Source organism: Apodemus sylvaticus, chromosome 18 (assembly GCF_947179515.1).
Source record: "Apodemus sylvaticus chromosome 18, mApoSyl1.1, whole genome shotgun sequence".
Lineage (NCBI taxonomy): Eukaryota > Metazoa > Chordata > Mammalia > Rodentia > Muridae > Apodemus > Apodemus sylvaticus.
This window is the reverse complement of record NC_067489.1, coordinates 12,501-38,729: the sequence shown is the minus strand read 5'-3', so window position 1 is coordinate 38,729 and position 26,229 is coordinate 12,501. Positions and strand designations below refer to the sequence as shown.

The 26,229-nt window shown below is 38.5% G+C and overlaps 2 pseudogenes; both read left to right on the top strand.

The window, feature by feature from the left end:
• The first annotated feature begins 1,082 nt into the window (after nucleotides 1-1,082).
• On the top strand, nucleotides 1,083-19,786 carry LOC127668789 (zinc finger protein 120-like; annotated as a pseudogene).
• Nucleotides 19,787-20,437: 651 nt separating this feature from the next.
• Nucleotides 20,438-22,911, top strand: LOC127668950 (zinc finger protein 844-like; annotated as a pseudogene).
• Nucleotides 22,912-26,229: the final 3,318 nt, after the last annotated feature.

Genomic DNA, 26,229 nt, shown 5'->3' with positions numbered 1-26,229 from the left:
AGTGCTCCACAGTGTTTGTCATCTGTTTCCTGCTTTTTTTCTCCCAGGCTTGTCTCATACCTACCAGGTGAGAAGTAACTGCAGTTTACCTGAACCCACATGAAGCCTCAAAGCTCTTGTTTCCTAAAATCTCTTTAATTAATATTCTGCGCACCCTCCCACTTGTGGGACAAATTAATAACTCCATTGCAAGTTGAGTAATGGGCTATGCAAGCTATCTACCTTGATTCCTGGAGGAAGAAGGGGAAATCCCTACTGAGTGTTGTGAGGGGAGTGTTGTGCCCAGATTGTAAAAACCTCAAAGAGACCACCAAGGATCACAACCTGATGCAATCGCACTAGGATCTTTATTCAAGCTCGAGCTTGGGTCACCAACCTTCCTGATGGAATAGGAAAGAGAGTGAACCTCCAGGTCTAAGTGAAGGGGGTTTATAAAGGAAAAGACCGCAAGCGGGGTTTCCAAGCTTTGGCATTATATGAGAGGGTAAAGGAATGCCGTCCTTCAAACCTGATGCCGTTTGTTCAGGCAGCAGGGCAGAACCGTGCAACTGGAAAGGAACCGGTCAGAAGCTGGTGTGTTTTTACAATTGGCCACAGCTCTCTGGGAACACTTACTTGCCCTTCTCTCGTGGCCAAAAAAATGGGGCACTTTTTTTTTTCAAGGATTTTTGGTTCGCTTTTCTCAAGGACCGGAGCCTAGCTATCTATCAGGGAGAATTGCGCCTCCACCCCCGTCTCTTCAGGAGCTCAAGCAATCGCTGTAGACCTGGTGACCTGGTCACTGCCCACAAAGGGGAGGAGCAGATTAGGGGAGCTGGAATGGTGGGTACTTCCTGGGGATGGGTAGCGAACGAATGGGTAGGCTATTGGAGGATAGGCACAAAATCTACCGAAATGCAAATCTCTGCAGAGCTGGAAAAGGTCTGACTCTGGACTGAAAGTTTGGGCCAGGAATCATACATAATGCTGTGCCCCTTCAGCACACTCTAACCCTAAGGGAGGTGCTCATGTCACTCAAGACTCACTGGCCAATCCGAGTCTTAGGCAGACCAGCCAGTCAGAAGGGGAGGAGGGTTCTTTTGGAGGCCATGCGGCTGGTTCCGCTTATCAGCTAGACAGACTTGAATAGTTCAGTGTGAGGTGTTCTGAGCTCTGCTTCCGAATGTTGTGAGGTGCGTTCAGTCAAGCTCCAAAGTTGCAACATGGTAAGCGCAGGGTCATTGCCAACAACCGGGAAGAGCAGGGGGCTGAGCAGCGGGAGCTGGTGTGCTGGGTGTTTCCCGGGGCCGGGTGGGAACCTGCAGCAACCTGTGAGGTACCTTGTGGTCCTAGCCACTCGCTGGACCCAGCAGTAGCCTCTGAATAACTTCACTGTGGTGGCTGCATCTGCGCAGTGCGTTTGGAACAGTGACTTCTGTGTAGAAACATCCTTGACAGGATGAGAAACTCAGAGAGCTATAGTTTCTACAAGTCTGCCCTTAGCATTTAATATTAAGGTGTACGATCCATTTGGAATTAACTTTGTGGAGGTTGTAAAAGACATCTCATGTGTTGTGTCGCAATCCAATATTAAGCTGTGATATAAAAGAGTAGAGTTGATGATGTGAAGGATTTACTAATGCTTAATGTCGGAGGCCAGCTCCAATGATCTCTTGAAAGTATTTGATAGGAAATTGCGGCGGCGGGGCGAAGACTTGGTTTTGCGAGATATTTAGGGTTGCTTTTTAATAAGACGTTTACCTTTCTTAAGTTTAAGTTACTTTGTCTTAGTAACTGTCCCACCTGACTTTTTTTTTCTGGCCTGAGGCCAGAAACTGCAGTCTCAGACATTTAGCACCTCATAGTAAAACAGGAGGATTAAGTAGAGCAGCCTTTGTCCTTATCTCCACCTGCTAGTTGCAGAAAGAAAAAGGGACACTTTGAAAAGTGATTTTAATCTTTATTTCTTAGTACTTCTCCAAAGAAATTCTAAAAAGTTCTCTTAATTTCTAAGCTTCCTTTCAATTTCTAAGTTATTCTTTTCTGCAGTCTTTTTTTTTATTGTATATATTCTTCATTTACATTTCAAATGCTAAAACCTTTTCGTTTCCCCCTCCCCCAAAACCCCCAACCCGTCCTCCCACCCCCTGCCTCCAAGAATATGCCCCTCCACCCCACCCACTCTCACCTCCCCCCAACCTTGATTTCCCTTTGCTGGGGCATCTATTGAGCCTTCACAGGACCAAGGACCTCTCCTCCCATTGATGCCTGACAAGGCATTCCTCTGCCACACTTGGCTGGAACCACGTGTACCCAATGGTTTAGTCCCTGGGAGTCCTGGGGCATCTGGGTGGCCGACTTTGTTGTTCTTCCCATGGGGCCGTAAACCCCTTCAGCTCCTCCAGACTGCCCTCCAACTCCTCCATTGGGGACCCCACGCTCAGTCCAATGGTTGGCTGGTAGCATCTGCCTCTGTATCTGTAAGGTTCTGTCAGGACCCCTCCAGAGACAACCATGACATGCTCCTTTCGGTATGCACTTCTTGTCGTCCATAATCGTGTGGGGGTTTGGTGACTGCTTATAGGATGAATCTCCAGGTAGGGCAGTCTCTGGATGGCCTTTCCTTCAGTCTCTGCTCCACACTTTGTTTCCATAATTGTTCCGTATTTTGTTCCCTTTCTCAGAGGAACCAAAGCACCCCCACTTCAGTCCTCCTTCTTCTTGAGCTTCCTGTGTGGTCTGAGAATTGTAAATTGTTTATTTTGAGCTTTTGGGCTAACATCCACTTATCAGTGAGTGCATACCATGTGTGTTCTTTTGTGATTGGATTACCTCACTCAGGATGACACTTTTTAGTTCCATCCATTTGCCTAAGAATTTCATGAATTCATTGTGTTTAATACCTGAATAGTAAGCAGTCCATTGTATATATATACCAGTTTCTGTATCCATTCCTCTGTTGAAAGACATCTGGGTTCTTTCCAGCTTCTGACTATTATAAATAAGGCTGCTATGAACATAGTGGAGCATTTGTCCTTATTACATGTTGGAGCATCTTCTGGGTGTAGGTCCAGGAGTGGTATAGCTGGGTCCTCAGGTAGTACTATGTCTAATTTTCTGAGAGACCGCCAAACTGATTTCCAGAGTGGTTTTACCAGCTTGCAATCTCACCAACAATGGAGAGCTGTTCCTCTTTCCCCACATCTTAGCCATTCTGACCAGTGTGAGGTGGAATCTCAGTGTTGTTTTGATTTGCATTTCCCTGATAACTAATGAATGATGCTGAACATTTCTTTAGGTGCTTCAGAGCCATTCGAATTTCCTCACTTGAGAATTCCCTGTTTAGCTCTGTACCCCATTTTTAATAGGGTTATTTGACTCTCTGGAGTCTAACTTCTTGAGTTCTTTGTATACAATGAATATTAGCTCTCTATCAGATGTAGAATTGGTAAAGATCTTTTCCCAATCTGTTGGTTGCTGTTTTGTCCTATTGACAATGTCCTTTGCCTTATAGAAGCTTTGCAGTTTTATGAGGTCCCATTTGTCGATTCTTGTTCTTAGAGCATAAGCCATTGGTGTTCTATTAAGGAAATTTTCCCCTGTGCCCATGTGTTCAAGGTTCTTCCCCACTTTCTCCTTTATGAGCTTCAGCGTGTCTGGTTTTATGTATAGGTCCTTGATCCACTTAGACTTGAGCTTTGTGCAAGGAGATAAGAATGCATTGATTTGCATTTTTCTGCATGCTGACCTTCCAGTTGATCCAGCACCATTTCTTAAAAATACTGTCTTGTTTCCACTGGATGTTTTTAGCTCCTTTATCAAATATCAAGTGACTGTAAGTATGTGAGTTCTTTTCTGGGTCTTCAATTCTATTCCATTGATCTTTCTGCCTGTCTCTGTACCAATACCAAACAGTTTTTATCACTATTGCTCTGTAGAACAGCTTGAGGTAAGGGATGGTGACCTAACCCTAACCCAGGAGATCTTTTGTTGCAGAGAATAGTTTTTGCTATCCTGAGTTTTTTGTTATTCCAGATGAATTTGAGAATTTCTCGTTCTAGCTCTATGAAGAATTGATTTGGAATTTTGATGGGGATTGTATTGAATCTGCAGATTGCTTTCGGCAAGATGGCCATTTTAACTATATTAATCCTGCCAATTCATGACCATGGGAGAGCTTTCCATCTTCTGAGATCTTCGGTTTCTTTCTTCAGAGGCTTGAAGTTCTTGTCATATAGCTCTTTCACTTACTTGGTTAGAGTCACACCAAGGTAATATTATTTGTGACTATTGTGAAGGGTGTCATTTCCCTAATATCTTTCTCAGCTTATTTATGCTTTGAGTAGTGGAAGGCTACTGATTTGCTTGAGTTAATTTTATATCCAGTCACTTTGCTGAAGTTGTTTATCAGCTGTAGAAGTTCTCTAGTGGAAGTTTTGGGGTTGTTTAAGTATATGATCATATCATCTGCAAATAGTGATATTTTGATTTCTTCCTTTCTAATTTATATACCTTTGACCTGCTGTTGTTGTGTGATTGCTCTGACTAGAATTTCAAGTACTCTATTGAATAGAGAGGGAGAGAGTGGGCAGCCTTGTTTGGGCCCTAATTTTAGTGGGATTGCTTCAAGTTTCTCTCCATTTAGTTTCATATTGGCTACCAGTTTGCAGTATATTGTTTTCACTGTGTTTAGGTATGGGTCTTGAATTCCCAATCTTTCCAAGACTTTTAACATGAAGGGATGCTGAATTTTGTCAAAAGCCTTTTCAGCATCTAATGAAATGACCATGTCGTTTTTTTTCTTGAGTTTGTTTATGTAGTGGATTACATTGATGGGTTGGTTTCCCTATATTGAACCATCCCTGCATCCCAGAGATGAAGCCTACCTGATTATGGTGAATTATCATTTGATGCATTCTTATATTCGGTTGGCCAGAATTTTGATGAGTATTTTAACATCGATGTTCATAAGAAAGATTGGTCTGAAGTTCTCTTTCTTTGTTTGGTCTTTGGTTTAGGTATAAGAGTTATTGTGGTTTCACACAATGAGTTGGGTAGTGTTCCTTGTGTTTGTATTTTGTGGAATAGTTTGAAGAGTATTGGTATTAGCTCTTCTTTGAAGATCTGATAGAATTCCCCACTAAACCCATCTGGTGCTGGTCTTTTTTTTTTTTATGGGAGACTATTAATCACTAATTCTATTTCCTCAGGACTTATGGGACTAATTAGATGGCTTATCTGATTCTGTTTTAATGTTGGCACCTGGTATGTATCTAGAAAGTTGTCCCTTTCCTCCAGATTTTCAAATTTTGTTGAGTGTATGCTCTTGTAGTAGGATCTAATGATTTTTTTTCAATTTCCACAGTTTCCTTTGTTATGTCTCCCTTTTCATTTCTGATTTTATTAATATGGGTAGTGCCTCTGTGCCCTCTGGTTAGTCTGGCCAATGGTTTATCTGTCTTGTTGATTTTCTCAAAGAAGCAGCTCCTGAGTTTGATTATTTCCTGCCATCTACTCCTCTTTGTATTTGCATCTTTTTGTTCTAGAGCTTTCAGGTGCACTGTCAAGCTACTAGTGTAAGCTCTCTCCACTTTCTTTTTGGAGGCACTTAGAGCCATCAGTTTTCCTCTTAGCACTGCTTTCATTGTGTCCCATAAGTTTTGGTATGATGTGTCTTCATTTTCATTAAATTCTAAAATGTCTTTAATTTCTTCTTTATTTCTTCCTTGACCAAGCTATCATTAAGAAGAGCACTGATCGAAGTCCACGTGTATGTATGTTTTCCATTGTTTTTGTTTGAACTTAAGACCAGCCTTAGGCCGTGGTGATCTGATAAGGTGCATAGAATAATTTCAATATTTCTGTATCTGTTGAGGCCTGCTTTCTGACCAATTATATGGCCAATTTTGGAGAAGGTATCATGAGGTGCTGAGAAGGTATATTCTTTTGCTTTAGGATAGAATGTTTTATAAATATCTGTTAGATCCATTTGGTCCATAACTTCAGTTAGTTTCACCTGTGTCTCTGTTTAGTTTCTGTTTCCATGATTTGTCCGTTGTTGAGAGTGTGGTGCTGAAGTCTCCCACTATTATTGTGTGGGGCACAATGTGTGCTTTGAGCTTTAGTAAAGTTTCTTTTATGAATTTGGGTGCCCTTGCATTCAGAGCATAGATATTCAGAATTGAGAGTTCATCTTGGTAAACTTTTCCTTTGACCAGTATTTTTCCTTATCCTTTTTGACAACTTTTGGTTGAAAGTCAATTTATTTAGAATGGCCACTCTAGCTTGTTTCTTGGGACCATTTGCTTGGAAAATTGTTTTCCAACCTTTGACTCTGAAGTAGTAACTGCCTTTGTCATTGAGGCGGGTTTGTTGTATGCAGCAAAATGTTGGGTCCTGTTTATGTATCCAGTCTGATAGTCTATGTCTTTTATTGGGGAACTGCGGCCATTGATGTTAAGAGATATTAAGGAAAAGTGATTGTTGCTTACTGCTATCTTCTTTGTTAAAGGTGAAATTCTGTTTGTGTGGCTATCTTCTTTTGGGTTTGTTGAAAGATTACTTTATTGCTTTTTTTTAGGGTGTGGTTTCCCACCTTATATTGGTATTTTCCACCCATTATCCTTTGTAGAGCTGGATTTGTGGAAAGATATTGTGTAAATTTGCTTTTGTCATAGAATGTCTTGTTTTCTCCGTCTGTAGTAGTTGAGCGTTTTGCTGAGTAGAGGGGAGAAACTTGGAATGGGGGTTTGTGAAAGGGAAACTGGGAAAGGGAACAACATTTGAAATGTAAATGATAAAATAACCAAGAAAAAATTATATGTAATGACAATAATATTGTACTGAACTTTTATATTTATTTTCTTTTTTTATTAGCTTTTACCCAATAATTTATCCAATGACTGTCATTTTACTGCATACTTTTTAAATTTTTTTATCTAACTCTTTTCTTTGTTGAATTGGGATAGAGGTCTGTTTATATTATCAAAGAACTAACTCTTGATTCATTAATGCTTTGTATTGTTTTTTTCTCTATCTTATTGATACTTTAAATTTTGCTATTTTTATACATTCTTGAATCATTAAGTAATTATTATTTTATTATTTCGTAATTATTAATCATTAATCAAATGATCATTAAGACTTGTATCATTAAGTCATTTATTTGTGCTCTTTCTGATTTTCTAATGTAGGTCCTTGGGGCCATAAACTTCTCTCCTAGAACTGCTTCTAATGTGTCTCAGAGGTTTTTTTTGTTTTTTTTTTTTAGATGATTTATTATATTTATATGAGTGCACTGTAGCTCCCTCCAGAAGAGGGAGTCAGATCTCATTACGGATGGTTGTGAGCCACCATGTGGTTTCTGGGATTTGAACTCAGGACCTTTGGAAGAACATTCAGTGCTCTTAACCGCTGAGCCATCTCTCCAGCCCAATCTCAGAGGTTTTATGGTATTGTTCTTTTGTTCTTATTTAGTTTCAGGAATATTTTTATTTCTTTGACCAGTTTGCCATTCAGTAATGAGTTGTTTAGTGTCTATGAGTTTATACATTTACCAGAGTTTTATTTGAATCAATTTCATATTTCAATATTTAGATAGGCTAATGGGATTATTTTAAGTTTCTGTATTAAAGTTTTTTATTATTGTTGTATATGAATTCTTTTGTGCCATTTTGAATCATGGAGTTTTTTGTTTTATTTTGTTTTAATCATTGAACTATAGCAGATAATTTTTTTCTGGGTACAATCTGAGTTGACAGTTGTGGTCTTTTAGAATTTAAGCGTATACTGCTTTTGCCTCTTCCTTCAGGACTTTCATTAAGAAATCAGATGTTATTCTGGAGTACTTTTCTTTATATGTCATTTGTGTCTCATCTCTTCTAGCTTATTATCTTTTTTTCTTTCTCCTGTATAGTGTTTTGACTATAATATGCTGTAGACTGTTTAATTTTCTGGTTTTGAGTACTTGGAGTTCTTCCTATCTATATGATTGTGTCCTTTCTTAGTTGGGAAAACTTTTCTTCAATGATGTTGAAGATCTGGTCCATGCCATTGCCTTCAGATTCTTCTTCTATGCCTATAATTTCAAATTTTGAGGGTATCCCACATTCTGGGTTTTTTTTTTAACTCTTTGATTAAAAATAATAATCATTTCTTAGCTTATTTTTTTTCTATCCCTGCGCTGTATCTTAGAGTCTTTCTATCCAGTCTTCTGCTTGATTCATATAATTGTAAGGCTTTCTGCTAAGTTCTGTAATTAGAATACTGAGTTTTTTGGGGGTTTTTTTTTTTGTTTTTTTTTTTTTGTTTTTTTTTAATTTTTTTTATTCGATATAATTTATTTACATTTCAAATGATTTCCCCTTTTCTAGCCCCCCACTCCCCGAAAGTCCCGTAAGTCCCCTTCTCTTCCCCTGTCCTCCCACCCACCCCTTCCCACTTCCCCGTTCTGGTTTTGCCGAATACTGCTTCACTGAGTCTTTCCAGAACCAGGGGCCACTCCTCCTTTCTTCTTGTACCTCATTTGATGTGTGGATTATGTTTTGGGTATTCCAGTTTTCCAGGTTAATATCCACTTATTAGTGAGTACATACCATGATTCACCTTTTGAGTCTGGGTTACCTCACTTAGTATGATGTTCTCTAGCTCCATCCATTTGCCTAAGAATTTCATGAATTCATTGTTTCTAATGGCTGAATAGTACTCCATTGTGTAGATATACCACATTTTTTGCATCCACTCTTCTGTTGAGGGATACCTGGGTTCTTTCCAGCATCTGGCAATTATAAATAGGGCTGCTATGAACATAGTAGAGCATGTATCCTTATTACATGGTGGGGAATCCTCTGGGTATATGCCCAGGAGTGTTATAGCAGGATCTTCTGGAAGTGAGGTGCCCAATACTGAGTTTTTTTATTCCACTGTCTTTGTAAGATTTTCTATCTCCAGAGATGTCTCACTTTGTGATTTTTTTATTGTTTCTATTTCCATTTTTAGATCCTGGATGGTTTTGTTCACTTCCTTCACTTGTTTGTTTGTGTTTTCCTGAAATTCTTTAAGGGTTTTTTTGTGTTTCCTCTTTAAGGGCTTCTACCTGTTGACCCATATTCTCCTGTGTTTCTTTAAGGGATTTTTGTGTTTCCTCTTAAACGGCTTCTGCCTGTTGACCCATGTTCTCCCAATTCCCTATGGGATTTTTGTGTTGCCTCTTTATGGTCTTCTACCTGTTGACTCATGTTCTCCGTATTTTTTTAAGGGATTTTTGTATTTCCTCTTTAAGGGCTTCTGCTTTAAGGATCCTGCTATACCACTCCTGGGCATATACCCAGAGGATTCCCCAGCATGTAATAAGGATACATGTTCCACTATGTTCATAGCAGCCCTATTTATAATTGCCAGAAGCTGGAAAGAACCCAGGTATTCCTCAACAGAAGAATGGATGCAAAAAATATGGTGTATCTACACAATGGAGTACTATTCAGCCATTAGAAACAATGAATTCATGAAATTCTTAGGCAAATGCATGGAGCTGGAGAACATCATACTAAGTGAGGTAACCCAGTCTCAAAAGATCAATCATGGTATGCACTCACTAATAAGTGAATATTAACCTAGAAAATTGGAATACCCAAAACATAATCCACACATCAAATGAGGTACAAGAAGAACGGAGGAGTGGCCCCTTGTTCTGGAAAGACTCAGTGTAGCAGTATAGGGCAAAACCAGAACAGGGAAGTGGGAAGGGGTGGGTGGGAGAACAGGGGGAGGGAAGGGGGCTTATGGGACTTATGGGAGTGGGGGGCCAGAAAAGGGGAAATCATTTGAAATGTAAATAAAAAATATATCGAATAAAAAAAAAGAAACATCAAAAAAAAAAAAAAGAAATGAAGAGGGACCTGTGTAAGAATTGAGTTTGCTGACCACCTTTGAAGCTGGTGTATTCACAGCAAAGAAAGGGATGTGGAGGAAGGAAGGTGAGAGCTTTCCTGCTTTGACAGTAGTTGGCATTAGCATTGGGTAGTCAGGTCATCAATTTTAGATGATCAATAAAAGTCCAAAATGGCCATTTTTGTAGGTTCACAAACCATGGAAATCAAGAATCTAAATAAGAATCTGAAATTATTTCTATAAACCAAATTACTGTAGTAACACTAGTTCAACCAACACAGTAGATCTTGACAACCTGTTGTGGCTGTGCCTGGCAGGCATGTGAAATTTTTTCTGGTTGAAAGTGCACAGCTTGAGAGACAAGCTGTGAATAATACTTACTGTGCTCTAGTACAACTATCTAATCCCTAGAGAATACTTACTGTACCATAAAGCCAGTTTCAATTTTTTAAAATAATTTTTGAGATTATAATTAGATCATTTCAGCCTCCTCATTTATCTCCACTGTTAAGTCTCAAACCCTGGAACAAATGGCTTAGGTGCCTGTCTAACAGAGTGTACCTGCTGTAAGGTTCCCCTAGCATTCCTCAGTCTCTACTTGTGACACGGTATGGCTGGTATATCCACCCTCTAGTTTAGGGATTGGGCTGCCTTTCCTTATGTAATACAACCATTTTGGTTACCTGACAGTACCTGAGGGTCTCTGGATTGTCTAACTCTCTAACTATATGGAATTGTTGATGATAACTTCTAAAACTTCCTAAAAACATCCTTGCTCTTTCTGAGGGTAAAAAGTGGCAAGCTTAGGCGATTGACACCTGTAGCCTAACAGTAATTTGACTTTTGTTCTATCTTAGCAGGAACTGCCTCTCTTTCAGCCTGCTAGTTGGACACTTTGAAAAGTGATTATAGCCTGGCAGTAGTGGTGCATGCCTTTAATCCCAGCACTTGGGAAGCAGAGGCAGGTGGATTCCTGGGTTCCAGGACAGCCTGGGCTACACAGAGAAACCCTGTCTCGGGGGGGGGGGGGTGATTATAGCGTTTATTACTAAGTTGTAAAAACTTTCCTATGAAAGCTCTCTAACAAAAAATGGGAAAATGGAATGAATGAAAAAGGGGAATAAGGAAAAATTTTTTGCCTCTTTGTTTAAGAAGTGTTCTGTCCAAAAAAAAGTTCTCCTCAGCTCTGTTCTTTTTTCTCTTTGTCCTCAGCACAAATACATCTTTCAGAATACATGATCACATGGTTAAAAAGTTCATCACAAGTTTATACAGATTCAAATCATAAATTGAATAAGTTTACAACAGTCAATGTTTACATGAATATCTTTTAGGACTAATTATCTGGCTAAACATCCATCACCTGTCACAGTTTCATGGGTTCACTGAGAGTTAAAAAAATACCTAAGTTATTAGTGAAGTTTTGTATAGATAAACTGAGTCAATATTTTATCTTCTGTCCTAGCACCTATAATAAATTGTTAGTTCCCTTTTTATGACCTTTGGTTAATTGTTTTGCTACCTCTTGGAATTTGCCCTGAGTAGTAGTAAGTCTAGTTACTATCTAGAAGCAATTATCTGGTGTCACATGGGAGAATAACAGAGTTCTCACTGCAGTTTTCACTATCAGAAAAGGACCTAATAGCAGACCCACTATAAAAGAGCTTTATATATATATATGAATATGATATAATTTTAGGAATTCTTATAGGATCATCATTAAGAATTAAGAAGTCATCCATTTGTCTATATAGCATCACTAAAAGATAGTACACCTTCATAGATTTGCAGGGATCTGCTCAAAAGGGGTGGGCTAATACCTAGTTTAATAATAACAGGAAAACATATTAATAGCAGGAATCTTTCCTAAAATTATTTTCTCCTGGGCCTTGCCTATAGAAGTTCTGTTGTACAGGTTAATCTCAGGAAGATCACCTTCTAATTATTGGCTTGTCCTATGATGGCTCCTGATGGTTACCTGATCTTTGCCATCTATCATTTACCCTTCTGACCTTTTAATCTGGTTCTCCCCTCTCCCTTTCACCTTCTTCTCACATGACTCAGGGTCAAGTCCACTCTGGACTCTCCCTAATGTCCCCTGGGTCTGGCTATGCTCTCCCTTTTATTTATAATAAACTTTCTACTCCACCATACCTGGGAATAGCCACGTCCTTTTCTTTTTTTATTTCTCTCTTTGTTCACCTCCCATTTACTGTTCCTTCATTTCAAACTCATAGCCACCTTTTGCTTATGTTGTTGTTACTGTTTGAGTTTGATTGAAGTTTGGGTGCAGAACTTCCCAGCTGTGAAGCAAAGAGATAGCAGTCCTGGATCTTGAGTGTGTAATTGAATGTGTACACAACGGACCCTGTGTCTTGGAAGATGAACAGGTACCCTGGGAGAATAGGGAAGATTCTACTAAAATAGAAATTTATCAGACCAGTGCTGTCTGTCCATGGGGTGGAAGAGCAGAGCTGGGAAGACCTGTCCTGTCTAAGTCATTTAATCTCTAATTCTCCAGTAGAGGAGCTGCTACTGTCCTGAGTCCCAGCTAGGTGGTCAAAGCTAATGAGTACTCTAGGCAGGCTAGCAATCAGGAGGATCACCAATGGGAGGTAGCTTGCAGATTCTTTCCATATTCTACTCTGATGTATTTCATCAGAGAGCTATAAGGTAGACCACAAGCCATGCCATGATAATTGTGGCAGCCACCAGCAAGAACAAGTTTGCTAAGCTACCATGGTCCAGTCAGATTGGACTTGGATATACTGTGAACCAGACTCTGGTTCTGTTGGTATATGTGGTGACCTGGACAGAGGGCATTGGCCTCTGAGTCTGCCTGAGTGTGAATTTCCTGGGTGGAGGAGGGGAGATCTCTGTAGTTCTGGACATAGTAAGCTGTGTTACTTATAATATCACTGCCCAGTATTCACACATAAGCATTGCTTTTGGTGTGCAGTGGGAAGACAGACTTCAGAACTGAAGGTCTCATTTCTAGAAGTTCTGACCATTGTATTGCACACTCAGTTTGTGTGATAAATTTTACAAATCATTTTGAAACTGGTAGGGAGGAGGTGATGGGAATCATCCTTTAGCAATATTTGATTAAAATGGTTTTACCTTTCCACTACCACCAACCATAGTGGTATGATTCAAGGAAATTCAGTTCAAGGTTACAAAGGAATTTCTTAGATGAAGAGGTTTCTAAGGTATGTGTGGTGCTGTGTAGGTGGGTAGGACAGATTCTACATCATGTGTCATAATCCACGTGTCAGGAAGCAGACATTAAGTTATTCTTCAACCTTAGTTTGTGTGTTGGCTCAGTGTAGCTGGGTTTGCTTGAGGTGGAGGGATGAGGGGCTGCTGAGCATAGCCCACCTTTCTGATCACCTCCATTCAGAGAGAGCTCTAGAGCATGGGGCCCCTCTGTTTGGAAGTGAGATCAGTAGTAGCTAGAGAGTCAGAAATAAAACAGTTCACTTTTAGTTATTTTTGTGGGAGTGAATTCTGTGTTTATTTAATTTGTATACATATACAATCATAGGTAACATTGGTCAAGTTCACATTTTTCCTGGCTAAGTTTCCATCAGTCTTTTGATTAAAACTTGACTATAATTGAGGATTTTTGATCTTGGCTTTTTCTCTGCATCCCCTTATTCTTTTGCAAATATTGTAAATATTTTGATTGTTGTAGCTCCATGGTAAGTAAGTATGGATGGAATTCACATTGTGCCAAAATGTGTATGTTGTCTTAATAATCCTATTTACAGTTCTGAGTTTTTTACATAGCTTTGTAATTATCTTTCTTGTTATAAATTGTTAGGAATTTTCTTTGGATTGTTTTGACTTTATGCTGCAAATTGAACATAACCAACATCCTTTTTTCTTTTTGAAAATATATCACTTTAATGGTGTGGTTTACAGGTGTATAAATGGCTAAAATGTATTCTAAATAATCATTCATTTAGCAAATTTCAGTGTGTGAAACCGAAACTGATGTGAAATAATGTACAAAGCCTCCGAAAGAGAACTTTAGTATAGACCTTAGTGACAGAGAATACATTGTTAGTGTCACATAACAATATCTCACTATGTATGACTAAATTGAAAAAAACAAAACAGTGAAAATAAAACATGGTCCAGAATTAAACAATGAATCTGGTTGTGAAACAGGATTGTATATTGGCTTGCAAAATAAAGTCTTATAACAGTAAGTTGGGGTTTTCCATAATTATCAACTAAAATTAGTTAAAACTGTGTTGTGTTGTTATAGTTGATGGAAATTGCACATATTCAATGTATGTATTCTGATACATTTGGACATAGTACCTACACCCAAGCACAGAGTTCTCATGAAAATATCAGAATTGCTGTCTATCCCAACAATCTTCTTAGTATATTTTCCATGCACTTGAAATTAGTTTTAAGAATTATCAGAATTTTCATGCTTTGGTTTCCTGCATGATATGCATTTCACATTGTTGAGAGCAAAACTTCTGATTTCACAGATACAGACTGGGCCCAAGCTTGTCATGACCTCCTGTATTGCAGGGTATTTTATCATGTTGTAAACCCCAAGACTGTCTAATTTACAGGGGGGGAGCGATTTCTAATTGTGGTGTGACTCAGCCCTTAGTACACACTTTTAATCCCACACAATGAAGGTAAAGTTAGTTTTAGAAGGAAGCACCTGTGTTTGAAAATTATGTCTAACTGAGTACCCGACAAATGATGAATCAGAGAAAGATCTGACAGAATAAGATATACCCAACTCTCAGGAGAAGAGTAGGTAAAGAGAAAAGAGAGGCAACATAAGAGGAAGCAGCTCAGAGGGTGAGATAAGGAGGCAATTTTATCAAGATAGTTTTACAGAGACAGGTGAGAGAACAAGCTAGATAGAAGTGAAGATAGAATGAGCCAGAGAATGAGGAGGAGCCAGAAAATTGAATCAGTTAGCATGAAGAAGTGTTTGAAGAAGAACAGCTGAGTTGACCAGCCGGCCAGAGTTCAGAAAGAAAAAGAAAGGATGACTTCGCTCTGCAGTTAAGTCTCAGATGCCTAAAATATTCTAGACCTGGATAAGATTATACAGAGGCTAGAAGCTTCTAGAAGTAGGTCTAGGTTATCAGAAGGAGGAAGTAAGCCTCCAAGAGGATATCTTTACACTCCTATGTGATGGTCACCGTTTATGACAGCCAAATGCTGAAACAGGGGCATGAATTTTCAAAGAGATTATCACCATTAAAGAGAAGGTCCTTCCTGAGGATTGAAAACCTAAGAAGGTGCCCTAATGGACTGTTAAGGCTTCAATTAATTGAAAGAGTAGGCAAAGTGATTCCTAGACCCAAGAAGGAACTTCATATAAAGCTAAATCTGTGGTCGATCCCAATTTGGAATCCAAACTTGGCAGATTACCCAAGTTCTGGAAATAATGATGCAAAATTTAAGGTCATGGATTCTTCCTCTGTGGTTTCAGTTCAGCACTGTTCAACCATCCATGTTTGGCAGATTCAGAGCCCCAGTAAGGGAGGATACTGTGAGAGTTTATTGCATGAACCTGTGAGGATGAAGCCTGAGGTGCATTTTGAGACCACAAGATGTTGAGATATCTAAGCTATGAGACACCTGCCATGGAGAGCTGCATAAAGGAAGTGCAAGTAACTAAACTGAGAGATGTATGAGAAGTTGCAAGGATAGGGCTATCATCTAAGCCTTTTGAAACTGAGGCCCCTGTGTCTGAGAGAGCTACAGGATTTGGTGTTTGTCCTTCTGGGTTTCTTTCTTCAGTCCAGTCTTTCCTCTCTATGTACACAATCCTCTCTATTAGAATGGGAAGGGATATTCTGTGCTTTTGTATGTTGGAAAGATATAACTTGCTTTCTGATTTTATAAGATGTGGCAATAAAGAGATTGTCTTGAGTGCCAGAAGAGACTTTGGACATGTGAAGAGTGTATGGACTACTGCAGACTATTAGGATCACTAAAGTTAAACTAAATGCATTTTCATCATGGATGACCATGAACTTATAGTGACCCGGGTCAGAATGTAGTTGATTGTGTAAAAAATCTCTCAGATAGGGTGATGTCTTTTGAAACTTGTCTCTCCTTTGTGGCTTTCTTTGAGGGAGCTTGTAGTGTTAGGGTCCAAGAATCACTGAAGGAAGACTCCAGACTCAAATAGTATGCAAAAGCAAAGAGCATTTTATTCTGCAGAATTCTAGCATGCAGTGGTCTATCATTCACTAGGATGGAGATGGATATGTGAGCTTTGCAAGCTCAATTTAAAGCTAATTAGGGGAATTCCAAAGAAGACTAGGTGACTTTTATCCTGATTTGTTGGCTAAATTTCCAGGGTTAGGGGTGTTTTGGGATTGGTCACGGTTCTAAGGAATTTGGGATCTTTCTGGAACCATTGCTGATTAACTATTCTTGGCTCAGGCTTGGCTCAGGTCTGGTGGAAGGGGCAGCTCCTAGCAGGTCCTGATTGGCTCCCTGTGAGGAGTGGTTTTCCTGGAATTGACTTTGAAGTGGAAACTTCTGGTTCTTTGGAGGGTTAGTAATGCCAAATGATGTTTTGTTGGGATACACAGGTGAAAGGATGTTTGGATATAGCAGACACAAGAAAGGACCCTTGATGAAGGAGTATAAATATGACACCACAGACAGTGGGAGAAGAGCACTGAGCTTTGGTTTGATTTGCTTTACCTTGCTATCCTTTGCTAAAGACATACATGGTTCACCTTATATAGCATTGTTAAACTCAACTTGTGATAACACAGCCAGTGAGAGAAACTTACCCAAGAACTGCTCATGAGGTTCCTACAGCAGCTTGCCACTTCAGTGGCCTCGCCTCAGGTTGGATGAACTGCAGTTGCCTGGTGTCTGCTTGCTGAAAGGACTGGACTGTAGCTGTCAGTTTGTGCCTGGTGTCTGCTTGCTGAAAGCATTGGACTGTAGCTGCTGGTTTGTGCTGGTTCTACCTGACTAGAGGACTGATAAGCAGCTGCTAAGTTGTATTTGGTGTTTGCTACAGGACTGACCTGCTTCCCAAGAATATCGAACTTACCCCCAAAGAACTATTGTTAAACTGGTCCACTTCCCCCATATTCTAATAACTTTTCTCTTCCATTATCTATGCTAGGTGGTGGGCTAAAGGAGAGGTTGAACCCTTATTAAAAGTAGGTTGCAAAGTATTATTGCCAGCATGACTTGTTTTGGGCTTTTTCAGTTCTGGGAAAGAGAAACTTAGACCTAGTCTTCAAACTGCCAGTTTGCGGCCTGTCATGGAGTCAGTCTGACTCTGGCCAACTCAATCCTCTCAATAGAAGCTTTTGTAGGAGGAACCTTTTTAAATTCCTTATTGGGAATAAGATTTGAGTGTCTATAGACTCAACCCATTTCCTTTGTGTCTGTGTCTGTGTGTGTGTGTGTGTGTGTACTGTGTTGTGGTTGAACCTGATCAGTCAGCTTCCTTCTCGTGTTGTCTTGCCTTCACCATTATAGACTCTGTCCCTAAATATGTAAGATACAATTGAAACAATTATTATTCAGTGCTAAGCTATTTTGTGAGCCTGGTGTTTTTTTTTGTTTGTTTGTTTGTTTTGTTTTGTTTTGTTTTTGCTTTGGTTTGGTTTAGTTTTTTTGAGTCTGGTGTTTTATATTTTTAATTTTGATATGTTTGTTTTTGCTTTTGAAGAGAAAGTTTCTCTGCGTAACCCTGTCTGTCCTGAAAGTAGTTAGGTGGAACATACAGGCCTCAAACTTAAAGGTCTACCCAACTCTGGCTCCAAAGTGCTAAAATTAAACATACCTGAACCAACATACCTGACTGTTTGTTTTTATATTATGGGCTGATGGGCCTGGAATGTAGGTTTTGGTACATGTCAGGCATATGCTGTTGTGTTGCTTTTGAAATTTGGCAGAGAGAATATTCTATTTCTCAGAACGGCATGTATTCATAACTTTAATACTGCATGAGTTTTACTGCCTGAGCTTTCTGAGTCATTGAATTTCAGGTGTGTGACATTCTTCCTATCTGTTGAGTTTGTTTTGTTCTGTTTTGTTGAATGAGTATTTTGAATGAGTATTTTACTCATTCAATTCATGAACATGCACATCATGTATAACTGGTCCCCATAGTAGTCAGAAGATGGCTTCAGAATTCCTAAACTTGGAGTAATGGATTATTGTGAAGTCCCCTTGTAAGTACTGGCAATTGAGCCCAATTATTTGCAAGACTAGCAAGAGCTCTTTACTGTTAGGCCATCTCTCCTATCCTATACTGCTTATTTTACAATCAACATTTGCATTCTGAATATTTTGATCTGTTCATTTGTAACAGTTTAAAGATGCATCCCATTTTAGTAAGATCTCATTACAGTTACAGTTTAAACTGAGGTATTTCAGAATTCTGGAAGATGAATACAGAACTGGAGAGAATGTGTAATTCTTGTAGGAACTTCAAAAAAAACCTCTGAGTTCTTTCTGTCTTTCCTGTTTGATTGACTTTTACAGGAAAACCAGGTCTTAATATGTACCTCTAGCTGTCTTGGATAGACCAGGGTGGCATCCAACTCAATGAGATACATCTCTGCCTGCTGAATGCTAGAATCAAAGGCATAAGCCAATACACTCAGTTTGCCCATCATTTTTTTGGACTTAGTAATTGTTCATACAATTTCTCTGCTATATGCTCAGGACAGTTTGCTTCTCTTTCTCTCTCTTTGTTTATATCTGTTAATTGGCATATCTCTTGTAAGGCTACATCATATTCGGAGAGTAAAGAAATGACATAGGTGAACTTTATTTATTCAGTTTCCTTCTAAGATAACTTGGTGATTACATTAGAACTTCTGGGTTGAGAAATAAGTGGGGGACGCACCAGAATTATATGAATATATTGTCAATGAAACATACGTTTACTTTACAAAGATGTCAGTATCATGCTTTGTGGTGTACACATGTATGGGTTATTTTAGGATGTAGTGACCTATGATGATGTGCATGTGAACTTCACTTGGGAAGAATGGGCTTTGCTGGATCCTTCACAGAAGAGTCTCTACAAAGATGTGATGCTGGAGACCTATGGGAACCTCGCTGCTATTGGTAAGACAGTGAATTTTCCTTTTTAAAATGAGGGAACGACTGTTTGTTACTGATGTTCTTCTGTACCTTCAGTTGGAAATAAGGAAGAATGAGGTGAATAAATCAGGTTCACTGAAGATAGTAACTTAACTTTGACTAATTTCCAGTAATTTATCATACATTTCTTGGTACTATATTTCAGGCTGCAGTTGGGAAGACCATAATACTGACAAACATTGTCAAACTTCTAGAGGACGTGGAAGGTAATATTTATGTGCAAATTTGTATGAATATGCCTCTGAAGAAATCTTAATGTCTCCTGGAAGTTGTAAAGAAAAGTAACAGTATAAAAAGGCACTACTTTTATCGTATCTATGACTATTAAATTCTCAAAAAAAAAAATCTATGTACCTCAATGTCAGGGATCTGATTTGTGTTGGCAAGGCATCACTCTAAACAACGTCTTAACAGATATTACCATTTGATAATAGCCACATTATAGTTAGTATGTAGAACTGCTAATCTATTTAGTCTCATACCACTCACCTATTGCAAAAGATGAGCATATGTTCCTAATAAACAAATATTCCATGGTAAAGCTGGTGTTGCTCATATGCTTGTAGTAACACTGCTAAGTTTAAGTTGGAGGGGCAGTCAAGAATACCACGCCTATGATGATCAAAAAGTCAAACTGTGTGAATGCAATGTGGAAATCTTTAATTTGTTATTCTTCTTTTAATAGGTATATTATGTGATATACCTATTAAACAGATACAAACCATGCGAACATAGAGATATTGAAAGAAGCAATGTATCCCTCTCCCATAACAATTAGAAGATATATAGTATTCCCCATTCAAGTAGACTTTCTCAATGTGTTACAAGTTTATAATTAGTTTTCCAGCTTCATTGGGAAGATATCCATAAACTCACACTGCAGAAAATCCCCATGAGTGCTAAAAATGTGAAAATTCTTCTGTTTGCCTTAGTTCACTTTGCACATGTAGTGTATTTCACAATATAAAAAAATTTATGAAAGCACTCAGTGTGGTAAAGCTCTGAGCTGTAAAAAAAAAAAAATAACTGTGAAAAACTGAAATTCAAAATCTGTAAAGGAGAAAAGGATGCTACAAATGTGAGCCATGTAATAAATGCTCTTACAATTACAGGTATCCTCAAAGATGCAAAACAAACCATAATGAAGGGAAACCATGAATGTAAACAAAGTGATAAAATCTTAAGAAGTGATTCTTCTTTAGAACTAGACCAAATAGTAGAATTAATTCCTACAGATAAAATAATTCATCAGTATAATGATTGTGGTAAAGCTTCACATGTGCCAATTATCTTTGCAGGCATGAAAGATGTCATACTGGAGAGAAATCCTCTGAATATATTCAATGTGGTAAAGCCTTTGCATGTCCCAGTTATCCCCAAAAGCATGAAACAATTCATTTTGGAGAGAAACCCTATGAAGGTATTCAATATGGTGAAGCCTTTGTACATCCCAGTATTCTCCAAATACATAAAAGAACATATGCAAGAGAGATATCCTATAAGTGCAATCGAAGTGACAAAGCCTTTGCACATTATGGTCAACTTCAAAAGCATGAAAGAATTCATACTAGAGAGAAATCTTACCAATATAATCAGTGCGGTGAAGCCTTTGCACAACAACGTTATCTCCAAGTACATAAAAGAACACATACTAGAGAGAAACCTTACAAATGTAATCAGTGTGGTGAAGCCTTTGCACAAAACAATCATCTCCAAGTACATAAAAGAACACATACTGGAGAGAAATCTTATAAATGTCATCAATGTGGTAAAGCCTTTTCACGACAAAGTCATCTCCAAATTCATAAAAGAACACATACTGGAGAGAAACCTTACAAATGTAATCAATGTGGTAAAGCCTATAAATGTGGTAGTAGTCTCAAAAATCATAAAATAATAACACATACTGGAGAGAAACCCTATGAATGTAACCAATGTGGTAAAGCATTTCCATATCTTCGTGAACTTAAAAGACATGAAAGAATTCATACTGGAGAGAAACCTTACAAATGTTATGAATGTGGTAAAGCCTTCGCATGTCACACTAGTCTCCAACTACATAAAGCAATGCATTCTAGAGAGAAAACTCACCAATGTAATCAGTGTGGTGAAGCCTTTGCACAAAACAGTCATCTCCAAGTACATAAAAGAACACATACTGGAGAGAAACCTTACAAATGTAATCAATGTGGTAAAGCCTTTTCACGACAAAGTCATCTCCAAATGCATAAAAGAACACATACTGAAGAGAAACCTTACAAATGTAATCTATGTAGTAAAGCCTATAAATATTGTAGTAGTCTCAAAAATCATAAAATAATAACACATACTGGAGAGAAACCCTATGAATGTAACCAATGTGGTAAAGCATTTCCATATCTTCGTGAACTTAAAAGACATGAAAGAATTCATACTGGAGAGAAGCCTTACAAATGTCATGAATGTGGTAAAGCCTTCGTGTGTCACACTAGTCTCCAACTACATAAAACAATGCATTCTGGAGAGAAAACTCACCAATGCAATCAGTGTGGTGAAGCCTTTGCACAAAATAGTCATCTCCAAATGCATAAAAGAACACATACTGGAGAGAAACCTTACAAATGTAATCAATGTGGTAAAGCCTATAAATATTGTAGTAGTCTCAAAAATCATAAGATAATAACACATACTGGAGAGAAACCCTATGAATGTAATCAATGTGGTAAAGTCTTTGCATATCACAGTATTCTCCGAAAACATAAAAGAACGCATACTGAAGAGAAACCGTTTAAATGTAACCAATGTGGTAAAGCCTTTCCATATCTTCGTGAACTTAAAAGACATGAAAGAATTCATACTGGAGAGAAACCTTACAAATGTCATGAATGTGGTAAAGACTTCGCATGTCACACTAGTCTCCAAATACATCAAGCAACACATTCTGAAGAGAAACCTTATGACTGTAAGCAATGTAATAAAGCCTTTGCACATCATAGTCAACTTCAAAGGCATGAAATACTTCACACTGGCGAGAAGCCTTACAAATGTAATCAATGTGGTAAAGCCTTTTCACAACAAAGTCGTCTCCAAGTGCATAAAAGAACACATACTGGAGAGAAACCTTACAAATGTAATCAATGTGGTAAAGCCTATAAGTGTTGTAGTAATCTCAAAAATCATAAGATAATAACACATACTGGAGAGAAACCCTATGAATGTAACCAATGTGGTAAAGCCTTTCCATATCTTCGTGAACTTGAAAGACATGAAAGAATTCATACTGGAGAGAAGCCTTACAAATGTCATGAATGTGGTAAAGCCTTTGCATGTCACACTAGTCTTCAGCTACATAAAGCAATGCATTCTGGAGAGAAACCTTACAAATGTAATCAGTGTGGTAAAACCTTTTCACAACAAAGTCATCTCCAAGTGCATAAAAGAACACATACTGGAGAGAAACCTTACAAATGTAATCAATGTAGCAAAGCCTATAAATATTGTAGTAATCTTAAAAATCATAAAATAATAACACATGCTGGAGAGAAACCCTATGATTGTAATCAATGTGGTAAAGTCTTTGCATATCACAGTATTCTCCAGAAACATAAAAGAACACATACTAGAGAGAAACCCTATGAATGTAGCCAATGTGGTAAAGCCTTTCCATATCTGCGTGAACTTAAAAGACATGAAAGAATTCATACTGGAGAGAAACCTTACAAATGCCATGAATGTGGTAAAGACTTCGCATGTCACACTAGTCTCCAAATACATCAAGCAACACAATCTGGAGACAATCCTTATGACTGTAAGCAATGTAATAAAGCCTTTGCACATCATAGTCAACTTCAAAGGCATGAAATACTTCACCCTGGAGAGAAGCCTTACAAATGTAATCAATGTGGTAAAGCCTTTCACGACAAAGTGATCTCCAAGTGCATAAAAGAACACATACTGGAGAGAAACCTTACAGATGTAATCAATGTGGTAAAACCTATAAATGTTGTAGTCTCAAAAATCATAAAATAATAACATATACTGGAGAGAAACTCTCTGAATGTACCCAATGTGGTAAAGCCTTTATAACACTAAACTCCAAATACATAAAGCAACACATACTGGAGTGAAACCTTATGAGTGTAAGCAATGTAGTAAATCCTTTGCCTCTCATGGTCAACTTCAAATGCATGAAAGAATTCATATTGGAGAAAAACTTTACAAATGTAGTCAATGTAGTAAAGCCTATTTACAATCAAGTCACCTCCAAGTACATAAAAGAACACATATTAGAGGGTAACCCTATGAATGTAATCAATGTGGTAAAGCCTTTACAGATCACAGTGATCTAAGGTGTGGTGGTTTGAATATGTTTGGTAAATGGCACTATGAGGAGATGTGGCCTTTGAGGAAATGTCACTGTGTGGGTGGGCTTTGAGATGCTATGCTTACGCTCCACCCAGGGCTGCTTTCTGATCAAGATGTAGAACTCTCAGATCCTCCAGTACCATGTCTGCTTGGACACTGCCATTCTTTCTGCCTTAATGATTATTTATTGAATCTCTGAATCTGTATACCACCTCCAATTAAATGTTCTCCTTTATAAGAGTCATTTTGGTCATGGTATCTTTTCACAGCAATATAACCCAAATTAAGACAAAAGGCATATAAGATATCACAGTGGAGAAAAACCCAATGAATGTATTGAATATGGTAAAGCCTTTGCACATTTCTATAGTTCTCATTATAACACACACACACACACACACACACACACACACACACACACACACTACCTGTGAATGGAAGCAATGTACAGCCTTTCCCCTTCATAGTTATCTCTGAATACAGAAAACAACACATACTGGATGAAAGCCTTATGAATGTGTACAGGGTGCTAAAGTCTTTTGTGTTTTGAAATCTCCAAACATCCTTTACAATTCAAATGTCTGGTCAAAGTAAATGCCAGAAGTTTATTGTAAACAAGCTGAGTTAGGAAGATAGTGGTGAGGGTTAGAGTGGTTGGATTTACAGTTAGTATTGAAAGTTAAGGGTTAGTGTTAAGGGGATGGGGTTAAATAGGGTAGGGTTAGATGATTAGGGATGGGGCTGGAGTTAGGGTTAGAGGGTTGGGGGATAATGTTTAAAGGGTAGAATTAGGCTGGAAATGGTTAGAAAGTATAGGGTTAGGAGTTAAGGTTTATGGTTAGAGGGTTGGGTTAGAGTTAGATACTACAGATACTACAGGGTTAGGGGTTAGGATTAGACAGTGTACTGGCTGCTTTTGTGTCAACTTGACATAAGCTGGAGTTATCACAGAGAACAGGGCCTCCCTTGAGGAAATGCCTCTGAGGTCCAGCTGTAAGGCATTTTCTCAATTAGTGATCAGGAGTGAGAGGACCCATTGTAAATGGTGCCATCTGGTAGTCCTGAGTACTATAAGAAAGCAAGCTGAGCAAGCCAGTAAGTAGCATCCCTCCTCAGTGTCTGCAACAGCTCCTGCTTCCTGATCTGCTTAAGTTCCAGTCCTGACTTCCTTTGGTGATGAACAGCTATGTGTAACTGTAAGCTGAATAAGGCCTTTCCTACCCAACTTGTTTCCTGGTAATGATGTTTGTGGAAGAATATAAACCCTGACAAACACAGGGCTAGGTTTATGGAGTTAGAAATTATCATTAAATTAGGGTCAGGGTATATTGAATAAAAAAATTAAAAAAAAAAAGTAGGGTCAGGGTGAGGGTTGGAGTGGGGGTAAGGGTTATGGGGTTAGGCTTAGGGTTGGAGGAGTTGTTAAGGTTAGAGTTATGGTTTTGGTTAGGGTGAGGGAGGTTAGGAGTTAAAGTTAGGGTTAGAAAGGAAAGAAAGAAAAAAGAAGGAAGGAAAGAAAGGAAGAAAGGGAGAGAGAATGAATGCATGAACTTGAGGTAGGAAATGAGAGGAGGTTAATTGAAAGGGAGGGATGAAAATAATATAAATATAGTATTCACATATATGATTTTCAAAACAAATGCAAAAAAATCAAGGTGAAAAGTCTCTAAATAAACTGGAGGGTAAGGGGAGCTATTGCCACACACATTAATGATATTCAGATAAATTGTTAGGTCTAACCTTAAAGGTCATTTATTCCAGGAAATGGTCCTGAGCAGTCTATACCTTGGTCATTATTTAATATTTAAAGCTTGCTTTAAATTTGGCTGAAAATGCTGGAGCTGGGTTTTCTGGCCAGTCTCAAGATTAACAGTTGATGTAGAATAGTTCTTCTACATCAATTGTTTACTTGATTACCAAAGACACCTAAGGTCATAGATAAGGAATTCTGTTATAAGGTGAAATGATATTATAGAAGAATACCCCCAATTAAATGACTGTAAAGAATAATGCATGTCAAAATCCCTAGAAGTCCTGAGAAAGGGCAAAGCTCAGTAGTAGCTACCTGATCTCTCTGATTTTATTAGGAGCCAGGAGTCTGTCTTCTCACTGTTCTTGGCTCTAGATAGGTTTTGTCCAGAGCTGTGTACCAAGAGGACAGCATCCAAGCTTGGCAGAGATGGCTTTAGACAAGATGTTTTCTGTCATGGACTTTTCAATGCACCTAAGTGAAGAAAAATATCCCTCAAGTATTCACTGCAGATATCCATCCCTTCCCAGCTAAATTGGCCAAGCTTAGTCCAGCTTTTGATAAGGGACTGTCAAGTTTAGTGGGAACCAGTCATCATTTTCTTGACTCTCAGAGCACTCCTGGGATTTTGGCAACAGGAGAGTGGCCATCTAGACAATACATGTAGGCTGCCACAAGAGGTGTGTTACAAAATAGCACGTAAGGCAGATGTGTATTTTGAATAAAAATAGCAATGCTTCTCCTTGCGTGTGAATTACTGTGTCAGGCACTTAACCATCCTCTCTCTGCATATAATAGACTGCAGCTTTAGTAATTCATTTTAACACATTCCCACCAACTTCTTTGAATCAATTTCTGTTTCAAAAAATAAAAGATAAAAATAGATTGTAACTGACAGCAACCATGGTCATATTTTCAGTAATTGTGCTAGAAACATTTTATAGTAAGTGGATTTTTAATATGGAAGACTCCATGAACTGTGGCTAAGTAGGGGTGAGATGATTTAATGGATGATGCTATGCACTCACATCTGAATCAACTCAAGGTCTGTCCCATTTTGTCCAAACTATGCCTGAATTGCTTCTGTTCCAGTTGGAATCTCCCATTTTTCTGCTTGGGTTAGACTT